Source organism: Peromyscus eremicus, chromosome 7 (genome assembly GCF_949786415.1).
Source record: "Peromyscus eremicus chromosome 7, PerEre_H2_v1, whole genome shotgun sequence".
Lineage (NCBI taxonomy): Eukaryota > Metazoa > Chordata > Mammalia > Rodentia > Cricetidae > Peromyscus > Peromyscus eremicus.
In genome coordinates, this window is record NC_081422.1 from 2,772,302 (window position 1) to 2,778,773 (window position 6,472).

The following is a 6,472-nucleotide window of genomic DNA, read 5'->3' on the forward strand; positions in this document are numbered from 1 at the left end:
CTCCTGTATCTTATCAGAACACCATGGCTTAAAATTAGATTTTAACAACAACACAAATTACAGAAAGCCTACAATCTCATGGAAACTGAATAATGCCCAACTGATGTAGATTCTGATGGAGCATTGTTGGTTTTTATGTTGTTGACTGTATTTTTCCACTGGCATCTCCTCATCTCTTTCTCCACTTGATGCAAGAGGTGTCTGTGTCTGAGGGAGCCTCTCTTGGTCTGATGGATACTCTTGGTCCAGTAGGAGCTCTTGGTCTAATCAGGACTCTTGGTTTAATTGGTGCTGATGGACTCTTTGTCTCAGGGAGCAGCTGGTAGGCACTGTCTCAGGGAGTAACTGCAGTCTCAGAGGGTGGGTGGGGCTTGTGGGTTACAGTGTCTGGTGGGGGATGGTGGTAGTCTGACCTGTCTGCAGGAGGTCTGCCTACTGGCCTGAAACTGGGGCTGCTTTGGGAGGTGGTGTGGGGGCACAGGGTTGTACCCTTGGGTCCAAAGCCTAAGGGCTGGGGTGTTCAGGTATGAGGACAAAGACTCATCTCTTAGTCCAATTGGCACTGGTGGGTTCTGTCTCAGGAAATTGTTCTAGTCTCAGAGTGTGGGTGGTTTTTTTTAGCTTTTTTTTGAGAACTTCAGGGCAGTGGTGGCACATGCCTTTAATTGCAGCATTCACAAGGCAGAGGCAGGCAGATCTCTCTATGTTTAGGTCAGTGTGGTCTACAGAGTGAGTCCTAGGAAATCCTGTCTTGAAAACAAATGAACAAACAAACAAATAAATTAACTTCTTTTTTTTCCCGTTTGTGAGACTTCATTGGGGCTAGGAGATGAGAAGGAGACCTTGATGATTGTGTGGGTCCAAGTTATCCAAGGAAGGGAGAGGGCAAGTGTTAAGACCTGGCCACTACTGGGCAGGGAAGACAGAACTGCCGCTGAATGCACAGGGGATGAGTAGCTGCCGGTACTCTAAGGGCAGGTACCGCTCCACAAGCAGGTGCAGCGAGACTCGATCTGTGACTAGTCCCTGCCGTCGCAACAGCAGCTCTAAATCCTCTAGCTTCACAGTCTTACGGCCAGCATGAGCAGAAAATACCTCCAGGTCATTGCAAAGGTGCTGGAAATACTTGTGTAGGCACTTCACCATCTCCAGTGCCTTCTTCTCCACAGGCATCTTAGTATAGAAGCTAAAGAGCTTCATATAGTAGCTCAGTCCAGCCTTGTAGGGGTCTTGGCAGTGCCTAGGACCTGCAGTTCTCTTCCTGGAAGGAAGCCTGGCTGGCACAGACTCCAGAGGCTCTGAAAGTGCAACTCCAGGTCGGGTGGGGGGGGGGGGGCGCTCAAGAAGCTGATGTGGTATCTCAGCCTGGAGGAAGTCATAGGCGCTAGAGGCTAACTCTGGACTTGCTGGCCTGCCAGGAGTATCCTCATCCCCCGAAGAGCCTTCTTGCTCCTTGGCCTCCACAGTCTCCTGGGATCCTACTGCTTCTCTTAGTTCTGGAGGCTGAGGCTGTAGCTTCAAGAAGGGTAAAGGAGCAGTACCAAAGCTAGTCCTGCTCATATGCTTCTGCAGCCCGGTCCCAGGGCTTTTGTGGCCTGCAGCCCATAACTCTTTCAGCACCTTCAACCCCAGAGTGAGAATGGATGGGCAGAGAATGATGCACTCTGAGGGAGCAGCCACCTGAGGGCTGTGAGAAAGGCTGGGTGTCTTCTAGCACTACATCCGTTGGCAGAGTGGCAACAGAGGTTTTATGGTGTCACCTGGAAGAGCTGAGGTCAAGGAATTATCTTCCAGATCCTGCAAAAGAGCACCTACATCCACAGGTCGGCGTATGGGACGTCTGCGGGCCAGACCAGGTCTCCTCATTGTCTGTTACTGAACAGGTGGGACAAAGCTGAGGTTGAAGGAGCTGGTCAAGGATGAAACAGCATTCCCAGGTGGCTCTTGGGAGAGAGGCAACCTCTGGTTCACTTCCTGCTGAAATACTGACAATCTCAGCCTTTGCTTCCTTTTGCCAGTGGCTGGGAGACCTGGAACCTGGGTTGAGGGGAGTTCCAGTTCGGGAAGTTGTAGCTCCAGGCTTCCCGGACTGCTTTCTCGTCTGGAAGACTCCACCATCTCTGGTACTTGTACCGGCTTCACCACTGAGTCTGGCATCACAATAGATGATTCTGGGGCAGTTAGTAAGATGTTCTTCAGCAGAGTCCGGGGTGTCTGTTCCTCCAGGTGCCCATGGACTTGAACATGAGCCAATCTGCCACCTGACCTAGTGCCATAGGAATGCCTCCTAGCAGTTGTTTTTGTTTGGCTACCCTGCTTCTTGGAGGAAGGTGTACCTTGCTTCTTGGAGGAAGGTGTTTGAAGCAGAGTTCTCTGTGCATTATTACAAGCACTCCGTCGTCGCCTCGGGGTGCGTGAGTCTGGGGCATCCAGCACGCGCCGTAAGAGCGTGCATGTTGTCTGATCCGTGTGGAGACTGTAGCGATCCGCCATACTCAGGACCCACCTCTCCTAACTGCTGTCATAAATTAACTTCTTGAGCAGTGAATTTCTTTCACTTCTACACAATATCACCCTGCCACAACTCCAAAACTTCCTACTTGCATTTCTTCTCAAATTAATGACATCTTTAAATGAACACAAAGACACACACACACACACACACACACACACACACACACACACACAGAGTATTTAGAATCTATTAAGTCCATTTCAAGGAGGATTTCAAAATAAAAAAATAAACATCCTGAGAAAGAGTACTTGTTAAAAGAAAAAGAGAAAATTGGGCAGAGTTAAATTTAATCATTATTAATGCTAAGATATCAAAACATCGTAAAGACAAAGGAAGAAAGGCACATGCTACTCTTCTGAACTATATTGACCAGGCCACTTCTACTGAAAGGCAGCTTCCAATTTGCTGAATGAGAATCACATGACATTGAGAGATGAATTTCACTTAGATTCCTTACTATATGATAATTTGCACAATTTTGAAGATATTTGAAAATCTTGCTAAGGCATCTATCCACTGATGTTCGTAAGTAGCAAGCAGTGCTTTCCTTGTCTAGGAGCCCTGGCTTTCACATTTTTATGTATCAGATATCATTGGTACTCTAACACTGTTTTACACCTAACCACTGAGTCACAGAAATTGTTAAAGGAATATGGGCTATTCTTCTTCCTCAAAATAACCTTTACTATATGTTTGGCTTCATAATTATGCTTTACAAGTGCTTATCAATTATTATTAAATGTACCATTCTAAGCATATCTGGATAATGAAAACAATCATTGGACATTAATGATTATAATCCCATTTCTGCTATGTAAAGAGAAAGGTCAATTTAAAATCTAAGTATACAAATCAACCTTTAAAATGCATTACTTACTCTTTAATAAAAAAATAAATATGTATTGTAAGAACAAAACTGGCAAAAATCTCAAATAAGGAAAATATACTATTGATTTTCCTTAATTAGATGAAATAGAATATGAGTTTAACGACTTGTTTTTAAATGCAAATAGTGGTTTATTTCCTAACAGAATTCATGTCATTCCCATGAAAATTTTTAGTCTATATGAGCATCAGTTCCTACACACTGAAATGCTGAAGTCGGCATATGCTGTTTTTATATGATGATAGATGTTTCTACCCATTTTCAATTTTATGGCTTGGTGGTCCACACAAAATTCAACTCATGATAAATACTTCAGGTTGCATGGCAACTGGTAAAGAATAGAAATGAAAGAGGAAAACATTTGTAAAAGAAAGCAAGCATAGGATTCAGGGACTATAGTTTGGCTTTATATCAAGACAAAAGACATTTTCCTCCTGACTGATGAGTAGAGAATATACCTTATTTAGGTTCATTTTACAGTATATATTGTATATGTATGTATGTATGTATGTATATATATATATATATGTGTATGTGTGTATGTCTATGTATATATGTGTGTATATGAGAGAGAATGAGATAGACAGAGAGAGATAGACAGAGAGACAGACAGATACACACACACACACACACACACACACACACACACACACACACACAGAGAGAAAACATTGTTGTTGTTATATATGGATTTTCTCTAGGAGGGAGTTGGGGATCTCATAGGATACAGGAAGTGAACAAATTTTACATGTATGGGAAAGCTGAAACTTTTAGGAATCATGAGGATTCAGTCATAGGGATACAGACACAGTATACAATTACTGGGAGGTAAGACTGAGAAGCAGAGTTGCTGAGAAGAGATTTTTAGACCTGTACAGATGCCAGCACTTTGTACAAAGAGTTCCAGGGTGACAGGTTCATGCGTACTAGCCCATGTTGTGGTGACTTTTTGATGGTTCAGGTGCATTTGAGTCACCCTTGCTTCTGTAAGAACCCTAATTCCATACTTCTGTTATACCCCAATAAATTCACTGGTTCACCAAAGTGGATTTTAGTACACTTGTTACTTTGGTTTGTTATTGGTTCCTTATCTGGGGTAAATAGACTCTCTCTTGTACATGTATGTGTGTGTATACATGCATGTTCCTGTGTGTGTGTGTGTGTGTGTGTGTGTGTGTGTGTGTGTGCTGTTAGTCTTCATTTTTTACTTTGTTTGAGTCAGGGATACATTTTCATGTCTGTATATGCTTGGCTATCTGGCTAACAAGTTACCAGGGACTGTCTTGTCTTTGTCTCTCATCTCACCATAGGAGCACTGGAATTGTAGCAATGCACTACAATGTTATATAAGATCTGGATTTGAACGCAGGTCCTTATGAATGGGTGGCAAAGGCATTACCAACTGAACCATCTTCTCAGCTCCAGGGTTTCTTCAACTGAAGAATGATGATGGAGTTTCCTTTTGACACCAAACATTTATACTCATGTCAAAACTTTGTCAGTATTTTTTTTTGGAGACGGAACTGTAACCCAGTGGTAGAGAAGTTGCTCACCGGTCATATGGTTATGAATTCAATCCTAGAATTATTAAAAGTATATTTTTCCCAAAAATATAAATTCCATTTTAAGACTTTAACAGTAAATCTTTACCACTTTAGTATCTGGAAATGCAATTATTTTCTTGATTTCTTAGACATCAATGCTCATGTTTGTTTTAATTTGAACCATACATTTTCTCTTTTTCCATTTGTTTACAATGATCAAATGATATAACTATGACTTTCTTCTTGTTTCCAGCACCTTTGATAGTATAACATAAATGCCCATGTTTGTTGGATTACTAAATAAATAGAAAAAATAGGCTAGCATTACACTGGATATTAAGAACTATGTCATACCAAGTGCACATGTTCCATAGATTCCCAGACTATTCAAACTTGCTTACAGTATCAAATTACTCCTTGTGAGTAATCACGGAGATTTGAAAAAAGATTAGATGCCAGCAAAAATTATCCTACTTTTAACACTGTTTCAAGATTATCTTATGCATATAATACATTTATTGCTCTTTTTTTAATTTTCGGGGATTATAGTATCATTACATCATTTGTCCCTTACCTTCCACTTCCTGGTAGTGCTCGCAAATGCCCCCTTGCTCTCTTTCAAATTCAAATTAGTTTATTTAGGAATATGTATATCAACAATCAAAGAAAAATATTTTAAAAAATGCTGTGAATATTTTTTGAAGACTAAAGTTCAACAAATGAAAAATACTCCAAGTTCATTCAAAACTTAGAAACCTGAAGTAAAGGAACTATATAGTTGATTTCTTGTGTACCTTTAATTATTCTTATTGTCAGTCCCAAAATCTAGAGGTTAGACAAAAACCAGCATTCCTAAGTGAATGAGAAAAAAAGAAATAAAAGGAGAGCTTAACTGCTCCTAAGGGTTTGAGGTCTTGTTATAGATATAAGGGCGAATACAAGCATAGGCATCAGGGAGAGTACAGATTGAACATGACTGACAAACTGAACTGAGCAATGTGAGGAGACAGGGTAGGGGAGAGGGGAGAGCCAGAAGTCAAGAAACTAGGAGACCAAGAGACCAAGAAGTCAGTGTTGCCAAAAGGCCAGGGTATATAGGGAAGAAAAGCCAGGGGAAGAAAAGCTTAGTCCAGTCCCTGATGGAGAGTTCAGGGTAGCTGTCAGGGAGAAGTGCTGAGGAGCCAGGACTCCTAGGGTAGGGACTCAGGGGAGAGGTCAGAAACTGCTTTGGTGTGTTAATAGACACCTCAGTTAACCTGTTCTGTGGTTCAAGACCAAGTACTTAGGAACTTGTGAAGTCAGTTCCTCTCTACCAAAGGATCCATTTCCCTTATCACAGGCCTTAGTATTTGGTGGCTATTAGCTTTCTGAAGCACATGCTCGCCTCTAGGCTCCCTGGGTATCACAAGTATCTGGTACACATTTCAGAGTCCATGTGGGCATCCCAGCTCATCACACCCTTACCCTAAACTTCTCCAACTCAGAAGCATCCATCCTCTGGTCTCATTCTACTTAGAGCACTGCTAT

At 41.9% G+C, this 6,472-nt stretch overlaps 1 pseudogene; it reads right to left on the reverse strand.

Moving 5' to 3' along the window:
* Positions 1 to 823: 823 nt before the first annotated feature.
* Positions 824 to 2,493, reverse strand: LOC131914041 (centromere protein T-like; annotated as a pseudogene).
* Between the last annotated feature and the right edge of the window lie 3,979 nt (positions 2,494 to 6,472).